Source organism: Phyllostomus hastatus, unplaced genomic scaffold (assembly GCF_019186645.2).
Source record: "Phyllostomus hastatus isolate PE091 unplaced genomic scaffold, TTU_PhHast_1.1 phas_scaffold_46, whole genome shotgun sequence".
NCBI lineage: Eukaryota > Metazoa > Chordata > Mammalia > Chiroptera > Phyllostomidae > Phyllostomus > Phyllostomus hastatus.
This window is the reverse complement of record NW_025334032.1, coordinates 17,348,527-17,370,396: the sequence shown is the minus strand read 5'-3', so window position 1 is coordinate 17,370,396 and position 21,870 is coordinate 17,348,527.

Here is a 21,870-nt window from a genome sequence, read left to right as displayed (position 1 = left end):
TAAGATGTATTGCACCAGTGACAACTACAAAACAATATTTTTACAAGGTATTAAAAGTCCCTTGTTCCCCACAGAAGAAAGGAGCTTGTTTTAAGGGGATCCTGCTTAAACTTTAAATTGGAAAGGATGTGTGTTGACCTGACAGCCAAGTAGCAGTAAGACTTCAAAGTGAAACAAATGAAGCTGGACCTAGTCATTTTGCAATAAAACATGAAGTCGTATAATAGTGCCCTTTTAAGCCACTTGGGACTTTTAAGACTTCAAATAAAATGCTATTAGCGCAGACAGATAAACAATCTAAGCTGCTATTTGCCTGGGGTGATACCCTTGTGATTTACAATGAGCAAAGAAAATATAGGAGCCTAGGTGTTCAGAAAGAATGACATGAACACCAGTAATCTCCTCTCCAGGATAGCAGATCTTTGATTTTCATACCTGCTGAACATCTCATTCCTACATCAGCCAGTTCGTGAATGGCAGCTACTCCAAAACTAGCTCCTGATTTCAATTCATTGGCATAAACAGATTTAAGGAGAAAGATGGAATGTGAGAGATTTACTACATTTTTTAGTTGAGCAAGAAAAAAGTAATATCAAGGGTGGTATTCCCTAATGCCGTAATATTCTGCTCCCTCCCACTCAAGGATATTTTTATTGACTTGAGAGAGACAGGGAGAAACTAATGTGAGAAACATCAATCAGTTGCCTCCTGAACATGCCCCAACCAGGGATCAAACCCAGAAACTTTTGGGGTACTGGATGATGCTCCAACCAACTTAGACACCTGGCCAGGGCAAATTCTACTTTTTAAGTATACTGTTCCACCTTGTAGAAATAAAGATGCTTGCTCCCAGGAGATTTCCCCTCAACCTAAGAGGTGCCTGAACCCATGTTACATTGCAAATTGCAGCAGAAAAATGTTCAGTTAAGAAAACAGGATTGGCCTCTGTGGAGCCAATCCATGGAAACTGCTGCCTCCGTTCTCTCTCTCTCTCTCTCTCTCTCTCTCTCTCTCTCTCTCTCTCTCTCTCTACTCTCTCTCTCTCTCTCTCTCTCTCTCTCTCTCTCTCTCTCCTCCCTTCCCCTCCCTCCCTCTCTCTCTGTCTTTGTATCCTCACCTGAGAACATTTCTTTTCATTGCTTTTAGAGAGAGCAGAATGGAAAGAGAGAAACATATGAGAGAGAAGCATCAATTGGTTGCCTCCTGTACACACTGGGACTAGAGATCATAAGTGTCCAGACTGGAGACTAGAGATCCCACTTACCCAGACTGGGAATGAATCTGCAACCCAGGTAGGTATCCTGAACTGGAACTGAACCTACGACCCTTTGGTTACAGGACAATGCTGTAATCACTGAACCACACTGGCCAGGGCAACTTCCATTTCTCTTTAGGGTACATCCATTCCAGGAAATTCCAGTGTTAGAGACAGGGGTGGCAGCCAGGATCTCCATAGCATCTGTGCCTTGGAATTCGGATTTTCAAACATTTCCCTGCTCCCCTGGCTCACATGGTCCCAAGGCCATTGCACAAGGCCCTGTAGTAAAAAGCACCAATCCAAATTAGCCTCTGTGGCTGAGAGAGGCTAGGTAGGGTATGTGTCTTAACAAAAACCTGGATGGCAGCTTTCGTTTTAATAACAGCAGTGAATCTAGTAACTGATGAGTGTTTCCTTCTTCCAGCTGGCACAGACTCACAGGGCACACCGGCATATTTCTCCGAGCACAGTGTTCGTCTGCCTCCTGTTCCTGCCTGGGCCACCATTGTGCTGTGGCAGCCAGGATAAAATATGCCAAATAATCCTGGCAGAGGTACCAGCAGCTGATGAATTTAACTTCCGTACACATAAGATAGGGTAAAGCAGTAAGGGCTACATGGAAGATTTTGTTTTTCTAGCCTGTGACTTTTGTCTTGTTTTCACCTGAGAGATAGGGGAGCATCTCACAGAAAAACCAAGTCGCCAACATCAAAATGCTGGTTGGGTGGGGGCTGTTCTATTTCTAAATTTATTGTACACTTATCTCAAGTCTAAAAAGTGGGATCTGGGTTTACTGCTACCATCCAAATAATCAACGGTCAAGTGAAAAAAATGCAATGACAGCCACTATTTAGGATTAAGCCAACAAGGCTATTGTCCCTTTAAATTGAAAAAAAGAAAAGAAAAATATTCTATAAGTTCTATGGGAAAAATGTCATATTTGTTCAGACCCCCAAATCCCCTCTGTTTAAACAGGGTGATTAATATCAGCTCCTGTAGGAAATTAAATTCGGGGAAGAACAGTAATATGCAGATATGCAGATTTCTGGGCAGAATGGCCATCTCTGGGAAGGGAGCTGGCTGATTAATCTGCGTCCTCAGAATACAAAATGAAACATTGGACTCTCCTGGGCAAGCACAGAGAAATGACTTTTCCTTCCCACAGAAGGGAGGAAAAAAGGACCTAACGCAAACAAGAGAGGAGGGTCCTTGTGCCACGTGCAGTGTGTCTGTGAAGGGTGAGGCTCTGATATTTAAAACACCGGGTCACGTTTGCAAAAGCTGACTGCTTCATTTCAGTACTCTCAGCATGATTTGTAGAAAGTTCTTCCTCCCTCATTTCTGAAGATATGACTGAGCTGCCCATTGTCCCTGTTTATTAATGTTAATGCTCATCTGTAATCCCTCCTCCAAGGTTTATGCTAAAGGGTATCCATTCTTTCTGGTCAGCCCCAGCAGGAGCTCCCAGTACTCAAGTGCTGACAGTTCTTGGAGCTCACATGCAACCAAATAAACCTCCATACACTGGGTTTCTTCTTTAATTCCTGAAAGACTAGAGTACTCTTTTTTTAAAGTAGAATGCCAGAAACTTAATTTGCAAATATAAATTACTTTCCTTATAATCCAACTCTGTCATCATTTCCAAATGTCAATGTGGTCACCGCATCTGGTATGGAATAAGTACAAGATTTTTGATCATCGAATAATGACACTATTTATTTTTTTCGAAAAAAATATTTACAGCAAGATGCAAAATGTCATTTTCAGTGAGATTTTTTGTCGTTACTAGAAACTCTAGCCTGTTATTCTGAACCATTCAGGGTCTCTCTGATAATTGTATAGAAGTAGGCATTATGCTATATTATTAAAGCTGTAATTTCCTGCTGAATCTGTCTGGATGTTTCTTTTTATCACTTGGCAATTTCTATCTAGTTATAGCATAATTAAGTTTCCTGACCTTTGCTCACTCTCTTAACAGGACGCTCAGAAATATACTAGAATTGCAGATCTTAAGGCCGATGTCCTCTCTCCCCACACAGTAATGGAATAAAATTATTAATCCAGTAATTGTACAGAACATATTACTTTGCATTGAATGTTCCTGGTTCTCATTTTCTGTCAGTGACAATCAGCCCGAGGGTACAAATCATTTCTGCAGGAGCACGGCCCTTGAAGAAAGCCTCTCATTCGCTCTCCTGGAGCTACCTGTGCAGCTGTGATTATTCAGCAGCTAATACAGCACTAGGCTCAAGCCAACAACACAAAGTTAATAAAATGGACTAAGGAACAAGATATTTTTCTGCCTGCAGCTCATGTGCCAAATTAGAACCAGCCATCGGATAATAAACTGTACATCCGAGTGTGGCTTTCTAAGTGGATTTAGAGGGCTGGCTGAGGCCCTGGGCACATCATGCAGGCCAGAGGGCAGGCACACACCTCGTGGCTAGTTAGAAGGCACCACAAGCTCTAACCACAACTCCATTTACCAGAAATAAGGGGGCTGTTTTGGCTGTTATTGTGTGGGTCCCACAGGGAGGACTGTACCCAGACACAGCCATGCTCCAGCTCCACTGAAATGCCCCACAAGGGAGCAGAACCCACATTCCAGATTCTCTCTCCCCTAGCCCCACTACACATACTCTGCATCTTTAGAGAAAGATGTCATCGGAACAGAGCGTGAATCTGGAGGATCATTGGTCTGAGCCCTTGATCTGCTAGGGTGAGCTCACAGGAAGTCAGTGAAGCAGGAAGCCTGGCTGCTTTGCTTAATAAAAACCCATGCCAGCCTGATTGCAGGAAGGATAAATGGCCAAATGCATTCTCCATCTTCATAAATATAATGGAGATTCTATTCTGAAGCAGTAATAGTTTTCTGAGCAAAAGAGCAAAATGATCTTTTACCATCAGTGTTTATGTGTAAGATGTGTAGCTACATGATAAAAATTTAATATGCACACTCTGTGAGAACATGGCTCGTACATTGCAATCAATGTATATACATGTATATATGATATTTATACCCTAAATGCACTTTGTTTCAAATGCCTTGACAGGTCCTTGGTCATTCCTGGGGTCCCAGCACTGCTCTTTTGGTCCCCCATGACAGTAAACTTCAGTGCCAGAGCAGAATACTTACCTAAACATACAGAATGAACCAACAGTTTTGTAAACTAAGCCATTTAACTTCCTTTCACATCTAGATAAAGGAACATGCACACTTTTCATTCTGCTGATAAATGCTAGTGATCATTTAATAAATGTGCTGTTTTAAAGTTCATTGGCCTTAGGTCAGCTTACAACCACATTCTGAAGTGGTCCCTCAAATGTGTTGTGCATATGCCACAAAAATACCTCTGACTTATTTCCACTGAATCACCCACTATGGGAGGGAAATCACAGAAATCTTTAGGGAGACTTCACAGAGCCATAGTTAGTAAGGTCAGTTTATCTATATGCAAAATGTATTATTAGTGTAAACCAATAGTTCTCAACTGGAGGCAATTTTGCCCCCATGGGGCATTTGGCAATGTCTGGAAACAATCTGGGTTGTCTCAGGGAAGGTGAGGGTGCTGTAGGCAGGCAGCAGAGGCTAATAGCATTGAGGTTGAGACTCAGGTTTAAATGGACAAATGTCTGCTGCAAAAAAAAAAAAAAAATCCCAGCCTGAGAGCTTGTAAACCATCAATCCCACACATAGCTGAAGCATTAAACTCTATTCTCCCAATTTCCCAATTTCAGAAATTTAAACACAAGAAAGAACAAAATGAGATATTTTCAACTCTTTTTTTTATTCCTAGATGAAAGATAATTAGTCAAAAGAGGTGAATGATAATTAAGGGGTTTCTTTTTCCTTTATTCCTAATTTTACTAGTAAAGTAAATAAGGTCAGAAAACAAATCATTCCTTCTGTAGATGCAAATTTAACTGTGGAATTTATAATTTATATTATCTGTCAAGCCACCCATATGGAGAGATATTTAATTTGTATTGTATAAGTGGTGTGAAACAGGTATTTGAGTGACAGTGGAAGCCATTCATGTGTGTAAGAAGCTTAAAGGTTAGAAACTAGGAGGTTCAACATGTGAGTGTGCAGAGGGAAATTGTACCTCATTTTTTAAAACTTTTTTCCCACAAAGCTATCAAAATTTCCTTTAGGTTTCAAATATGACAGTCTCTGTACCCAAAGAAATCCATTAGTAAAGGCAATTTAATAACAATTCAGAGACATCAGCTGTTCTACTTCTTAATTTTTGAAAGCAAAGTAAATCATGACTCACTTTTGTTTCATTGTAGCCTGTAAATGCCTCCTGTGAAAAGTCACACTCGGGAACTATTTGGTTGATTTTAGCTGCTTTTATTTCAAAATTCAACAGGGAGTGAAACATACCCAGAACTCCCTTTTGCAGTCTCTGAATCAGCTTCTAATAAACATACATTTGGGAGAGAAGGCCTGATGGGAGGGCTCTCACTTAACTTCCTATTGTTTCATTGATAAAAATGATCTGGGGAGCAGAAGAATATATTAACTGTTTCCTTTGGTTTTCCAGTGAGAAGGCTGAAAGACATTTCTAAAATAGATCTATTTTCTTTTCATTCTACAGAATAATGCATGAATGATTATAACATATGCTCTATCTCCCGTTTTTTTCTCAACCAGTGGAAAAGTGCCTGACACTGTAATCACAACTTGTTGGGTTTTCAATCTGATGCTGTCCCATTTTATCATGGTAGTTAAACGTCCATTCTTGTTCAGTGTGATAAATGTTATGGCCATTTAACAGTAACGAAAAAGAGAGACATGTTAAACCAAATATTGCTTCAGATTGTGTCTTTTATTCTCCTTTATCATCATATCTTAATTTATAGTATAATCATCATTATCACAACTGTCAGCCTCATTTAACCTTCCCTGATCTCCCATGATTCTTTGCCGTCAGGTCTGATTGCCTAGCTTCTGCTGACTGGCTGATAATGGCTGACAGATTAGCCCTCCCCAAGAGGAAGACAATGATATATAGAACAGTGCGGCTTGCTCTATATATTAATGAGGAGCTGGCAAAGCTTTGATAAGGCTGCAGAATAATCCATCAGTGCGAGAAGGAGCTTGTAAAACTGGAGAAACATTTCATGGGAAAACACCTGGGAAGGATGTAATGACCCAGCAGCTAAATACCTGTCAGCTGTCTTCCCTCTGTTGTAATTAACATCAGATAGCAGGCGTATGGATAACCTAAGAAGTTTATCAACCCCCCAATCCAGTTGCATTCTCTCCATGTTGCGCCCACTGCTCTGTCTTTTACAACATATTTAGCAAGCCAGCAATTAATAGCTCATTTTCTTTGGCATTAGGAACTGTTTATCTTCTAAACTAGCTCTTATCAGGGGCTGTTACTATGAAAGGCAGGAGTCATTGGTGCTTTTTGTGTTCCAGTTGTTGCACTTACTCAGCAGAGGCTTGCTTCGCCATTAGATACAATGCTTCAGATGGCTACTTGAGTTTGAATGCACCGTTATTACAGGTATTATATGAAATTGCTTGTGTTATGTGAAGGGGATTATAGAGGTTCTGGATCAATAACTTCAGTGGATGTTGGGAGTGATTACAGTGCTCTGTCAATTTTCCCCATTTGGCTGTCAGTGTCGATTTACAACACACCACCTCTTTTATTCACATCAAATCACTCATTTCATTGGTAAATTCTATATATCTCAATTTACTTTAAGTAGCTGATTTGTGTAAAATAAAATGACTTCCTCTTCTGTGTGTGCAACAGACCTAATCCTATATAGTAATAAAAAGTGTAAACACAAGGAAACTCTTTGTCCTTTTTAAAGCATCATGTGGAGTGCTGTGGCTGCCCGCTACATAAAATAACTATAATTGAAATATCTCCATCACCCAGGCTTTGTTTAGACCGCACCTAGCCTCTTTATCTTTATTTTTTTAATCATAATGAGGAACCTCAAACCTATTCAATCTCTTCCAGTGTAAGTATATGGACACATAAAGCAGGTGCGCTTTCCTGTACCCACTCCTACCTACATTTGCACATTGGTAGGTGGGTTCGCATGTTGCCGTGCAGGTGCAGCCCCAGCCTTTCAAACTCTAGGACCACAAATCCACTCTTAGGATATTTGCCTTAAACTGATTGGAAGGCTCATGCTTGATGCAAGTTGCCTGAGCCTTCCTTTTTTTCTTTTACTTTATGTGTGTGCATGCATATGTGTGTGTGTGCATGCATATGTATGCACGTGCACATGCATGGTGATTGATGGAATGTACTGTCAAAACTTGGGAGAAAGAAGTCCAGAAGCACTCAGTGGTGGGAAAAGTCAAAGAGGCACAGGAAATGTTATAGGATCAAAGTCTAGAATTTCTATACGAATAGCAATTCTCTAAAAGTATTCACACCAGGTAAGGTATTGGGCAAATTCAACCCTATTATTCCACACATCTCAGTGTGCCTGGGATAATGTTTCATTGGGGAATTTACTTTTGAACCTTAACTTGACACCCTCATCAATGTTTTCTAGTATTTCTGACCTAAAAGAGGCTCTTGGAAAACTGTGTACTTTTCTACAAATAAATAAAACTTCCATAAACAAAGTATTTACAAAATCATCAAAAGCAATCCCTACAAAAAGCTTTCCCCAACAATTGTCTATGGCTGAAACAGACAAATGAATAAACCACTAGATTCACCAACCTATTAATGCACACAATTTCTGGTACTGAAGCTATTCAAATAATAGACTAGAGAGAAGGGAAAGGATGTGTTCATTGTCTGTCCTGGCATAAAATGTCCTTTGCATAAAAATATACAGATTAATCCTGCACATCTGCGGCTTTCACATTTGTTCATTCACTTCTGTATATCTTTGATATATTTTACACTAGTTATAAAGCCAGGAGAAAATACAGGATTCTATTAAAAATGTAATGAGTAAAAAAATCTCCATAAACTATATCTATATTTTCTGAAAAGTCCCATTGTTCCAGAGAGCTTAATATTATTTAATATGCAATAAAATCAAAGATCTTCAAAATCTACCATTTCTTTGCCCATTACAAATCATCACCTTTATGCAAGGTGCTATGTTTCCACTGTTATGCGCAACTCCATGATATAAGGACAGGTTAGACAGATGGAGCAGAATGTTCTACCCAACATCAGAATTAGCATAGCATGGAAATGGGAGTAGGAAAGGGGAAAAGGAGCAGGCTACAACTCCCAAAGGGACATGCTCACACCTCAGATTAATTCCCATACTCAGGGCACACATGTGGCCAACTTCCTTGTATTGCAAGATCTTGGGTCACTGTGTTTCTGGGTCTCTCCTTAAGCATGTACCATGGCACTAGCCAACCTGCTTGCCTACCAATCTCTTCATTAGTCACCTATCATGCTCAGACTGGACAGAAAAGAAGCATCATCTCAATTTCATAGTTAACAAAATGCAAGTCTTCATCACTTGCTTTGATGTGTCCATGGGGAAAGGTTAGGTTAAATTCCAACCTCTATCCACTAAGATCAGAAATGGTTTTAATTAAAATGTGCATGGCAACTGGGATTGATGATTTGACTTAAATCTAAGGAAATATTTTGAATAGGGTGGATACCACACACAGGGAATAAGGAACAGAGCTAGCGGGGGAAAGGAGAACCATACATACTTTAAAAAATAAACTTTGCCCTCAAGAAGTTTATGGTCTGTTTGAAGAAAATGAGACATAAACTAATAGAAAATAAAATTTAAAGAATATTTCTGCCATAGTAAAAATTATAGGACTCAAAAATCTTAACTGTTAAATTAGCTTTATAGTCAATAACCATTATGAACCAAGTAGAAAAATCTCGATGTTAGCTGAAGTAACCAAGAATTACAGAGTGAGATTTTAATAGAACTTGGCATGCAAAGAAAACTACCACAGCCTCAGACATTCCTGAGCATACACAAATCCATGCAATCACTCTCAAAGGAAAGTTGAATTTAATGGAAAATTATAAGATGAATCTGGCATTCAGGCTCATATACGACAAGCTACTGTTTGGAAAACTCTAGTTTCAAAGGAGCAATAATTCACTCTTAAATAGCAATTTATAAAAGATGGCAGCCTTTAATATATAAACCCCTAGGGTTATGTCTGACATTACACAGAGGACATACATATTGCATAACCATTTTCAAACAATAATACAAAATTCAAATTAAGAATGTATGTGTATCTCTGAAGCAGCTATCAAATTCTCTTAGAGAAAAAAATGCACTTTCACAAAACTACATAAAATACTAATTTACTCATAGTTAACCAAAATTTAATTAGTCTTAATAACAAGTCCAAAACAAAGGGGATATCCAGAAGGATAGTGTCTAGTAAAACATCAGGGTGAAATGTGGAGAATGAGCCATGAGTTCAAGTTACACTTCACCTACTGATCCATTGTAAATACCATACAGATGCTGTGGCAGGGGGAATAAAGGAGCCATACAAGTATCACAACAAAATTAGTGACTGGGTGCAGGGTGGGAGAGGCATTTTAAGGGATTTTTCTATCCTAACTGGTCAGAGAGAACAGAAAGAGAAAAGGAATATATAATTAGCCTAATCTTCCTGGGTCAAAATAATATCCACTACATTATTATGAGTGGTGTGTTAATCAAGGAGTGAACTCCATTCCTCCTGCCTTTCCCTTCAGGATGCATTGAGGAGGCAGTATCTGAAAAGGGCAATCCCAAAAGACATCCATGTGTTTGATCATGAAACTCTTCCTAGCAACAGAAATTGGACCTAACACAAAGTAGGCACTAAATGAATATTTTTGGAAGGCATGAATGAATGAATGAATGACTTACTAACTGACTGAATGAATGATGTTCTCCAAAACATAAATGACAATGTCAGTTGGTGGGGGTGAGGCTATATGAATTCCCAAATACTTATGCTTTTCTAAAACCAAAGCTAATTTCATGATTGTTAGTAAATAGTTCATGGTATGTCTTTGTGCTCTGAATTCTCTTTAAATAAGAATTTAATTTTGGTTAATAAGTTTCTGTCCATTTGCCATATAATTTCCATTCAGGGAGAAATCACTGTGATTTAGATTGAAAATATGGCAGGACTATTGAAAATTATATTGTTGCACTTTATATCCCCTTGACTGTTTTTATAACTGACCATTTGTACATCTTAATCCCTTTCCCCTTTTCCCCTATCTTCCCTCCCCCTCCCATCTGGCAACCATCAAAATTAAGACAATAATATTGTAATAACTATATATAGTTAGTCATTCAGATGGATATTAGACTTATTGGGGTGATCACTTCCCAAGTTACATAAATGTCTAATCACTGTGTTGTACACCTGAAACTAATATAATATTGTATGTCAACTGTAATTCAAAAATAAAAACAATTGGTGCCATCTTGAATCTGGTGTTTTAGACAACTTTGAAAATCCTAGTAATGTCAGGATAAGTTTCATAAAGAAGCCATTTGGACCAGGAGAATTACTGACCTGCAGCAGTGGCCCCCAGGGCACGGGCTTCACAATTTCACTTACTTGTGAACTTTCTCTACGCAGTTGTCAAAACTAAGAGGGCAGAAAGGCTCCTATTGCATTGGGGTGTGAGTTTATTCAGATCCACACACCTGCTTTGATCTAGTATGAAGGCCATCACATGTAAATTCATCAGTATGCTGAAGGCAGAGGACAGGGAAAGAGGAAATCTCACTTGCCATTTTGATTTAAAATACCTCTACACATTGATATAAAATAACTAAAATCACTAACAAACAGTCAGTGAGTGGATTGAAAAAGAAAGTATTTCTCCTTTTTTTCCTTCCTCTTAATGCTGCTTCTTTTTTAACAAATATCCATTCTTATTTATTTAGTTTGACACACTCTTAAAAAGCAAGTGGGTCAGTTTTAACTCTGCCTGCCAGGACATAACCATTAGTAATGGGCAGGATGGAGGAATAAGTACTAATGGGAATTTTGGGGTGATTCACTTAATAGTTTAAATAAAAATAATTGAATACTTAGCCCACTGAAAGTAGTTCAGTCCCATGGGGCCTGCTGTGTTCAGCATTACTTAGCATGATGACGTTCAGGCCAGAATCGACCACTCCTCCAAGAAGCATGTTATTTGTAGTCTATTTAAGGCTGCTGTTTCTTGTAGGGAGAATTCTTTTTCCTTGAAAGAAGAACACTTTAATCAAAAGAGTGAGATGAACGTGAATGCTGGCAATAATAAACTACTACTGAAAGTGAAAAAGCATTCCTAGTTGGAGAAAAAAGAAAAAAGCTGGGATGGAGGGTATCTAGCTTGCAAGTAATCTAGGATTCTCTTTATAACTCCATATTCCAAGTTGTTTCTTCCTGCTCTATAAAATATTTGACAACACAGAGTTCTCCATCTTCTTATTATCGGATGGATTAAGAAAGTGGAGAAACTATTAGTGATTTTTGGCTCCGACTGTGTAAAACAAAAAAACCTTCCCAGTCTCTAAATGTAAATTTGTACTATAAACCAATCCCATTGTGTTCTGAGATCCGGAACAGTTACATTCTCAAGTCCACTACCCTCTTGTTCATAAAAATGCACTCTTCTTGTGTTTGTGTACCCAGAAGGAACTTGGGGTGTTAGAAGTGCAAGGTCTTCCACACTGTGAGCACAGGCTCCATCTTTTGAGGAAGAAGGGGAGGGGACAGTGTGCTTCAGTAATCTGACAGCAAATTCTAGCAAGCAGAGGTAGCTTCCATGTAGCAGGAGTACTGCGTGCCATCTCCTTGATAAAAATGTACCCAGCTTAATAGACACGGCCCCACTCCCCAGCCTGAGTTCTGCTCCTCTTGGGCCCAGAGGTTTTCTTCCAAAGGAGGTGTCTGCATACCTCCTCCCTTTTGTCTCAACCAGAGGGGTTTAATAGCTAAAGTAACTGAAAAGGACTAACAACAGCAAGCCTCCGGTTTCCAGAGTAACCATAAAAACAGACCCCAGTCTCCATGGCAAAGAGAAAAGCTATTTGCTGCAGCCTTTTCAGACCTTGAGCAGACACTGACAGTTTTCCTATAATCACCCCCGATTATTTGTAGCAACTAACTATATTATAATGTTAACTATAGGAGGTCTTTGAAAATATGCAGGCTAAAAAAGGAATAAAAAATGTACTGGGTTTTCCTCTACTTTAGCTATGAATACGTTATCACTTTAAAATTTATAAAATAGTCTGTTCTAGTAATTCAACCCAAAGGGGGTAATGTTCATCTTCCAGTTTGCTTTCTTTAATTCTCTTAAGGTGTCTGCATCTATTTAGAAGTCTAAACAGTCCAAGTACCTTGATCACATGCATTTCTATTGAAGAGCAAAGTGAGAAAGGATATGCAATATTTATATATTTTGTTTACTCTACTATAAATTGACTGTTCATTATCCAATGCTTGATAGATGCTGTCTCTTTCAGTGGTTTGCAAGATGTGCCCAAATTATGCTATATGTATGTTCATGTATATATGTGTGCCTGTTTGTGTGTGCATGCATGTCCTTATCAGTGAGGCTACAAGACCAGCAATTCCATTATCTAAACTGTCCCAGTGCTCATCCTACATGTGGCTGTGACTCATTCCAGCCTGGTTGAACTGCTTGGTTTGCCAATGATTTGCTTCTTGTGCACAGAGGTGTAGCCTGCCTGGTTGTCTGGCCATGTTTCTTTACTGTTCTTCATTTGGACATGGAATTCATGTGAATTTCAGTTTCCATCTTTTATTTCAGAACCAAAATCTACCTGGAAGGGAAAGTTAATGATAAGGCCCTTTATATATCCAACTATTAATATTATAGGGTTAATATAGTTCCAATATTAAGTCTATGCAAGTTAACTTCCAGTTGAAAACAAAGTACAATGTTACTAACCATTTATTTCTAGGCTTCTCTCTGTCTCTCTGTCTCTGTCCCTCTCTCTCGCAGTTAACTATGGCATATTTCACATTTTCTACATATATTTAAAAAGATTACTATCAAAACATTACACAAATTAAAAAATAACTATTCTGTTTCTAATTTTCTGGAAGAAATGTAAATATATTTTCATTAAGGGATATAGCTAAAATATATAATTAAAGTCCAAGTAAAAGTCACAATTTTTATTCCATTTATAAGAGCTTCCATTAAAAATTTTCAACTTGTTTTTGTTAAAGTTTGAAGAATAAAATTTGGGGAATAAATATGTCATGTTGCTTAGAAATTTTCTTATTTTTAAATGGCATAATTAAAAATAATAAACCTTGTCCAATAATGTAGGTGTTTGTATAATTAGATATTAATCAAAGTCTGAATCACATTGTCTCAATTCTTTATTAAAAACAAACATACATATACTTGGTCTAAAAAAATCAGAGTATATATGTGCAAATCTTCACTTAGTTGCTATTTTTCCTCTTTAGAAATCATCTCAAATGACTAAAGCAGAGAAGGTTCTTCCAAATACGCCCAACCAAAACTGAAGCACATGTCTAATGTGTTCAATTCTTAAACAAACAGAGCTCCTTCACCCCCAAAAGAAATGTTTCATAGATAATAATGCTCTCTGTTTTTTTCTGATTTTATATTTCTTCCCCAAGTCTATTTGAAAAAAATCTGTGATTTTAAAAGGAAGGGACAGTCTTCCGCAGCTGGTCCATGGTTTAGTGGAGTGTTTCCTTTTTAGGGGAGGGAGGGCCTATCACCAGGGTTGCTCACCTCCCAGGCCAGCCTCTGCCTGGAAAGGGGCCAGCTGAGTACAGCGGGGGTTGGAAGCACCCGGATACACGTTCTGTGGTGGAACTGAGGAAAAGCAGTAAACACTCTGGGACTTCCACCAGGATGGCAAGGAACAACGCCCAAAGTAAAAAGCAATTGCTTTGAGTCCCAACTATGTCACATCTCCCCCGTCCCAAAGTCTCATATTTATCTATCGGATTGATCTGCACTGTATGTCTCGCTCCCAGTACACGCTGGGTTTTATAAACTGCTTAAAAATAAAAGCTTACCCTGCTGTACAAAGAAGTAAGATATAGTATTGAATTTGCACTAAAATGAAAGTTTCCTAGTGCCCCTTATATATTTAAAATTGCTGTTTTCTTGCAATGAATATAATTCACTGTCTTTCCTGAAGTATAATCCCGTAAGGGTTTGACCAAACAAAAATGCTCTAATGATTGCAAATGGCTCAAATATTCTGTCCAGTGAGTTAAGTGATAAAAGTTTCTATGTTAAAAGAAATAATAAGTGGAATTTCACACATATTATAGTAATTGTGGAGCATCCAATTTACATAGAAATAATGTGAAAGAATTCTGACCATGGTATTTTAAGTGAATCATTACATGCACTGCTGATACATTTAGAAGCTGCAATATGCCAGGTATGTTTCTTTTAGCATAATAAGTCCTGTAATGGAGCCTTTAAAAGCTTAAAATGTATAGTTAGATTAACCTTTCTGTTTTAAGGCCTCTTTTTCCCCCTAAAAAAAAATGAAAGAGAGAAACAGGGAATCATTAAAAAGCCAATTAAAACAATAACCCCTTTCTTTTTTTCTTCATCCAATGGCTCCTTTGAGGCCCTTCTTCCACTTCTCATCATTTTATTTACTTTGTAGATTTTTTGTTAAATTTGGTTATTTTTTCCTTCTGTTTGAGATCCAAGATTTTACTGAAATCCTTGGACAACACATAGTGGTGATTCTAAAATGTTCATCTCTTAGAAGTTAAGGCACATGTCTCTGACTAGAAAGGTAGGTTTCTTGGACAACTTCTAGACTTAAACAAATTGTGACATCCAAAATGCTCTAGCTCTCCTCTCTTCCTCAGAAGGGATTATTAAGAAATGTTGCTTTCACTTTTTTACTTTCCTAAACTATCCTTTTAAGACAATATTTTATTCCAGCCAGAGGGTATTCTGCTGTGCATAATTTAGTAGATTAATCAGTTATTAGTACATACAGTATTATAAATGTCATTAATAAAATTAACAAGTAAATCATCCTAAACCATGTTTTTCATTTATTTAGAGGTTACAAGGGAAGGTAGTGAGTGAGTGAGTTTTCAGGTATCCTCAAAAGTGAGGGGTTCTACGTGTAACCTCATCAAATTCTTCTTTTCTGCGATTCATGATCCTTTAAGTACTTTATTATTGCTATTGCATCTAAGCCAGGGTTTTGCAACTTTGGCACTATTGATATTTTGGACCAGGTAATTCTTTGTTTGGGCAGGGGATGGGGGTGGTGAGAAGACAGCTATTCTATGTGCTATGAAATTCTGAGTAGCATCCCCGGCCTCTATCCACCAGATGCCAGTAGTGCCTTCCTCCCCCACCCCAGTAATGACAATCAAAAATTTATTGAACCCTAGCTAGGTGGCTCAGTCGGTTGGAGCATCATCCTGTACACCAGAAGGTTGTGGGTTCCATCCCAGGTTGGGATATATACAGGAGGCAACCTATCAATGTTTCTCTCTCATCAATATGTCTCTCTCCCTCCCTCTCACTTTCTCCTGGCAACTTCCTCTCTATCTCAAATCTATAAACATATCCTCAGGTGAGGACTACAAAAGAATGTATCAAATATTGTCATATTTCCCCTGGGGGAAACCACCCCCCAGTTGAAAACAGATGAAAACCACTGTTCTAGATCTTAAGAGCATGGAAAATAATACAGCTCTTCAACCCATTTTCCTTGGCCTTAATATGGTTAATTCAAGCCTATAGTTTAAACACTCAAAAGTTCCTAGAGTCTTTCGTGATTTTCTTTTATTTAAAAAGCAAGATGAATTTTCAGATGCATAATAAAAAATAAAATAGAAATGGTTAGTAAATTAAATTATAATTTTTCTGAAGCCCTTCCTTTCTGATTAAACTTTAGCACTCTGAGATAAAAGGGAGTAAGTGGAACATTTGTCCATTTGTTCCCACTTCATGTCCTCGAGGTCTAAAAAAATAGAAAAAGATGAATGGTGTACAAGTATCACTGAATGATCTGTCTACTTTGGCATGCCAGATCTACAACAAGCAAAAGAAAAATTAGTACAAAGATCTTATAGGCACTTAAAAATGTTTTTGAGAAGAGGTACAGTATAAAGAATATAAATCCAACAATAATGTCTTAATTCATGCATTTTATTTTATGGTTTACTAAGTATTTTCTAGCATATCATGTCATTTAATTTTCATAAAGCTGCCCATACCTTGAGATCATTAGTTCAAATTCAAAGGCCATCTGGCCATTTATCCATTGTGCTCTCATCCATCCACCCACTCATGTACCTACTCACCCATCTATCCACCTACCATTTGTCCATCCACTCATGTACCTACCCATCCATCTGCCTACCTAGAATCCATTTATTCAATATTTATCAAGTCTTTGCCATGTACTGTGCACTCTGAGAAAACTGTTTGCCAGTCATGGGGGGAGCAGGGAAGAGTGATTCAGACATGATTCCTACATGTAGCACATGATGCAATAAACAGAGAGATAACCTTGGCTAGATAAATTTACCTCACTGGTGTTTCTGTCTACCTGCTAGATATGGCCAATAAATTAATGTGTAAATACACATATGTATTTCACAGACACACACAAATTTCAAACTCAGAAAAAATTTCTTCACCTATCAAAGGTGAATATGACAATGAAGCAAAAGTTGCATACCTTAGCTTCTTAGTGCTTTGGGAAATGGGAACGATATTTTAAAAGACTATATCATTTGTTATACAAATTTCACTGAGTGCTACATTTTAATATATACATGTATATGTAAATTATACCCATATATTCATGAACATACAAGGTTATCTGAACTATGTTTCACCTCACTTCCACCCACCACCCTGAGATACTGAAATAAGTCTCTCAACATCATGAGCTGTGTCTTATTTATTATTGTATTCACAACATTTATGTATCTATAACATGCATTCTATAAATGTTTGATAAGTGAATGAATGGTTTAATGCCAGGCACTGTGGCAAGGGATGGAGGTAAACAAACCAAGACCCAGTCCTTGCTTTTAAGAGACATTTTGTCTAGTTGGAGATATGGCCTGGACAGGATGATTAAGGTCCAGGGTGATCCAAACAAAAGGCAGAGTGATCAATTTTGCCAGGTGGTTGGGCAGAGATTAGGCAGATACCAAAAGGACAGCAAGCTTGTGGTTTGTTCCTATAAGGATGGCAGACTAAATCATGCTCTAAATCCCCACTCCACCCCACCCTCCCCCCAAAAGTTCAGGATTTCTTTTAAAGGTATAAACCAGCAAGGACAGAGAGGAAAAGAGAGATGAGAGCAGCAACCCAGTTCTGGGAACTGGAAAGTAGATGGGTGATTGGCAATTGATTTGAATAACCTGGAAAAGGCAAACTTCAGCCAGTAGTGGTGGGAGGGAGGGATTGAAGAGTCTCAGTAATTGCCAGCACCAGGGATCTTTGAAAGTTGTTAATCATGTGGGGGTAAAACAGGCAAACTGATTAAAAGTCTCCTTTAGGAGATTCAAGACACCTGGATCCCCATTTCCACTACAGGTAGGCTGGGGAATGGCCCCACCCCCAACCCCAGCAGAAGACCAAGGGTTTAACCTTCAGAGTTAGCAAAACAGGAGAGTACAGCACAGTTATACAGAGTGGTACCACTCTAAAGACAGGGGAAATAAGTAAATATCTTCGGTTTCTTCCTTAGCTAGACCCTCAGAATATAAGCTGTCAGGCCTTCTATAGTCACACAGGAGGTTGGGCCATCTGATAAAGCAAAGAAAACAAACCTAAAGATACTAATATTAAAGTCTGATATCTGAATATGACCTTATTTGGACAAAGAGTCATTGCAAAGGTAACTAGTTAATATGAAGTCATACTGAAGTAGGCTGTACCCTTTAACCAATATAACTAGTGTCCTCAGAAGAGAAGAGACACAGAAAAAGACACATGGGGAAAACGCCACAGAAATACAGAGACAGAGATCAGAGCAATGTATCTACAGGTCATGGACACCAACTGTCACAGGTAACACTAGAAGCTGGAAGAAGAAGTAAGGTAGAACCCTTCCTTTCAGTTTCCAAGGGAACACACCCCTGCCCACACACCGGTTTTGGACTTCTAGCTTTCAGAACTGTGAGAGAATTGTTTTCTCTTGTTTTAAGCTATTCAGTTAGTGGTACATTGTTATAGCTGCCTTAGAAAATGCATGCAGTAAGGAATTAGAAAAGACAACAGCTCACATTGGAGTGAGCCAATACTACAAAGTAAGCAAGGTGCCCTGAGGATGGGACTCCTAGTGCAACGAGACCAGCCCCATTGCTCCTGGAACAGAGAGAGCAGCCAAGAGCAGCAGGGCCACCTTATTACCACATCATGACAAGCATTAGCTGGAAGAGGGAACTCTGACCATGAACAGGACAAAGAGGCCACCATCACCATCACCAGCACTGGACAGGTCCAGTGAGGCCACTGTCACAGTGTAACCAGACAGCCTCCCACCCAGTAAGAGAGTATTCGAGCCCCTACTCCTATCAAAGTTTTCCAACCTGAAGAATTTCTTCACAGACCTAGTGCACAAGACCCAAGGTATGGGTCTTTCATTCTTCAGCCATGGGCGCCCCTCTCTGATGAAATCTGGAGAAACCTACTCAGGAGACAGGTTGCTCTAGAACACTTCAGCTCATAACCAGATCCAAACAGCACAAGGAAACAGGAAACATCTTTTCTTTTTAAAGTAACCATTCTTAGGAGAATAAAATGACTGAAGTCAGCATTTTTGCCCTCCAAACCCACTGTACACCCCACAATAGCCTCAACCAGAGTGGTTTGGAGCCTGGCTTTCCCTCACCCTAGAGTCTCAAGTCCATGTAATTTCCTGTGACTTCTGACCTTTGACCTGTTTATTTAGCTTATCACACTGGACTCTTCTTAAGCTTTAGGTTTGAGTCAGGTATGGCCATGGGTCGAAATATAAAACTACTCTGAAAATAGCCAAATTAAGAAAGATCTTTCTAGGCAAGGCATAAAAAAAATGCTTATATATATACATATAGTAACATACACATATTTATCTATACATTTTTAATGCAGTGGGACTAACTGAGCAGAAGAATGAGCTCCCCTCTATAGGACTTCAATTCCTTGAGGGCTTAATTCATCCTTTGGCCTCCAGAGCTGAACACCATGCCTGGTTTGTAGTAGGCTCTTCGTAAGTGTTTGCTGAATGGAAATGAACTGTCTTGTCATTTCAAGACTCTGCTAATCTAATCAGTTCATTTATTAGCTTTAAAGACATGAATTGCTTCTGAGAGTAGAGAACCAGAGGTTTCCCCTGGGAACTGTGTGAACCTAGCTCAGGGAGGGCATTCTCTATGACAGGCTGATGGAAAAGAGCTGAGAATCACTCCTTCCTTTTCCAGCTTTGCCTGGTTAAGGAAGTCAGCCTGCAATGCTGTTTACCTTGATATGCACAGCATCCACAGCCCCCAACTCTGAGAATAAGGACATTCCAAGCAGGGGTGTTTACACATTGAGCTGGTGGGTGGCTCCCTGAACCACCTGGTTGATGGACAGCTCTGTAGTCAAGATCCATTTAGACTACAGACTGCCAGAGTGCTGAGTTAATCTCGGAGTGCTCTGTGGTGTTCTCCCAATGATCGTTAGCAATAATCATCATTGCCATCTTGCTTAGCACTTCTCGCCTGCAGCATGCAATCACTCTGGGAGACACATGACTCGAAACCATGTTTCTGGTTAAGTTTGGCCTCTAACAGAGCTGTGACATTAGCTAGTGGGGGAGAACCCACCAGAAAGTTAGTGATGTGATCTTTCTACCACTTCTATGAGCTCATATGGCCCATTTCCTCAACTCATCTGCATTGTTCTGCTCTATAAATTCAAGACAATTTAGCTAGGTATTGCTACATAACAGATCATCTCTGAAACTTAGCAGCTCAGGATGATTTATTATTTCTCACAGTGTGGGTGGACTGGGTGGTCCCTCTGCTGGCCTTGCCTTAGCTCACTCAAATGGCTCTCTCCAGCTAGAGGGCTGGCTGAGCTGACCATAACTCCCATGTCTGGTGGTTGGTAATGGCTGTTGGCTGGGCTGCTTCAGTTCTCCTCCCAGTAGCTCTCCCTCCAGTGTGCTAGACTAACTTCCTTACATGGGGGTCTCAGGGTGGTATGCAAGGGAGCAAATGCAAGGGTTGCAAGGCTACTGAGGGAATAGCCCCAGAAGCTGCAATATGTCACTTCCACTGCATTGCATTGATCACAGTAGGTCATAAACCAGCTAAGAGTCCACAGGTGCAGAAATAGACCCTACTTCTTAGTGGGGAAATTGGTCAAATGACATTGCAATGGGGCATGTGTGCTCAAATAGAAGGAATCTATAGCCAGATTTTGCAGTCTGCCACAGGAATAAATTTGGCTTAGGGTTATTTCTCTGATTCTTTAATTTAGTTCACCCTTCACTGAGCTCATACCATGTGCTAAGCAGGCACTGTGTCTGTGCTGCTGACACAGACAGGAATAAGACCAGGTTTCATCCCTTTGAGACCTTACAGTGTGGTCAGGAATTACATAGAGGTCCATTTTAGGAGCAGTGACACAGGTAGGCTGTGCTGTAGGGTGCTGTGAGAGCACAAAGAAATGTTCTTGGTGGAACTGAGGACTCCAATGAAGGTTTCCTGTGGAAGGTGATGGTGAATTAGATCACAATGTTGAGCTGGAATCACACTGGAGAAGAGATAGCATTCCGGAGAGAGGGATCAGCAGAAGCAAAAGGAAGCAGCCAAAAAAGAGCATTTGTTCTCCAGCGACTGACTGCCTGCTCTGCAGAGTGATACAAAAGGCACGCTGAGGGCAGGAAGAATTTAAGATACTATAGACTCATCACCACAATTCAGTACAGAATATGATGGGAACTATCAGACTGGCCCAAAGAGAGCAGAGAAGAGAAAACTGCAATGTGAAAGAATAAAAATTCCCTCCACAGAGGTCAGTGGAGTGTCTTGCCATGCCTTACCTGGGCCCTTCATTTTATGAGTCACCCAGTGCCCACTATCTTTCTCTTCAGTCTGCTGATGGAAATAGTTTCCTTAAAATCAACACCCTGGCTATTTCCTTAAAGACACAACCCAAACGAGTGCCTGACCCGCATCTTGGCTCTGGGTCCTTCTAACCTCAGCAATCCATGCAAAGTGGATCCTCAAAAATCAACTCTTGGGTTGACATGTTAGGGATAATAATGCTCAGAAAGGCAATTCCTACATCCAGCTGACACCATGTCCTGTTGATTCTTCCAAGACAATTCATGCTTTTGATCTTGCTTTTTCATCTTAACTTCTATAGCTTGACATCAAGTCTTTAACTTTCATTTGTGCCTCTACAATCACCTCCTAGCTAGTCATTCAGGCTGCAGTGTCACTATCCTCCCTTTTGTCATCTGCACAGGTGCCAACATTGCCTCCCTAAAAAATATCATCATGGAATGCTCCTGCTATTAAACTTTAAATGGCTTCCTGTTGTGAAAAGGTTATATAACATACTGTTTGCCACATAATCATTAGATATTTGGTAAATAATTGTTGCATGCATACA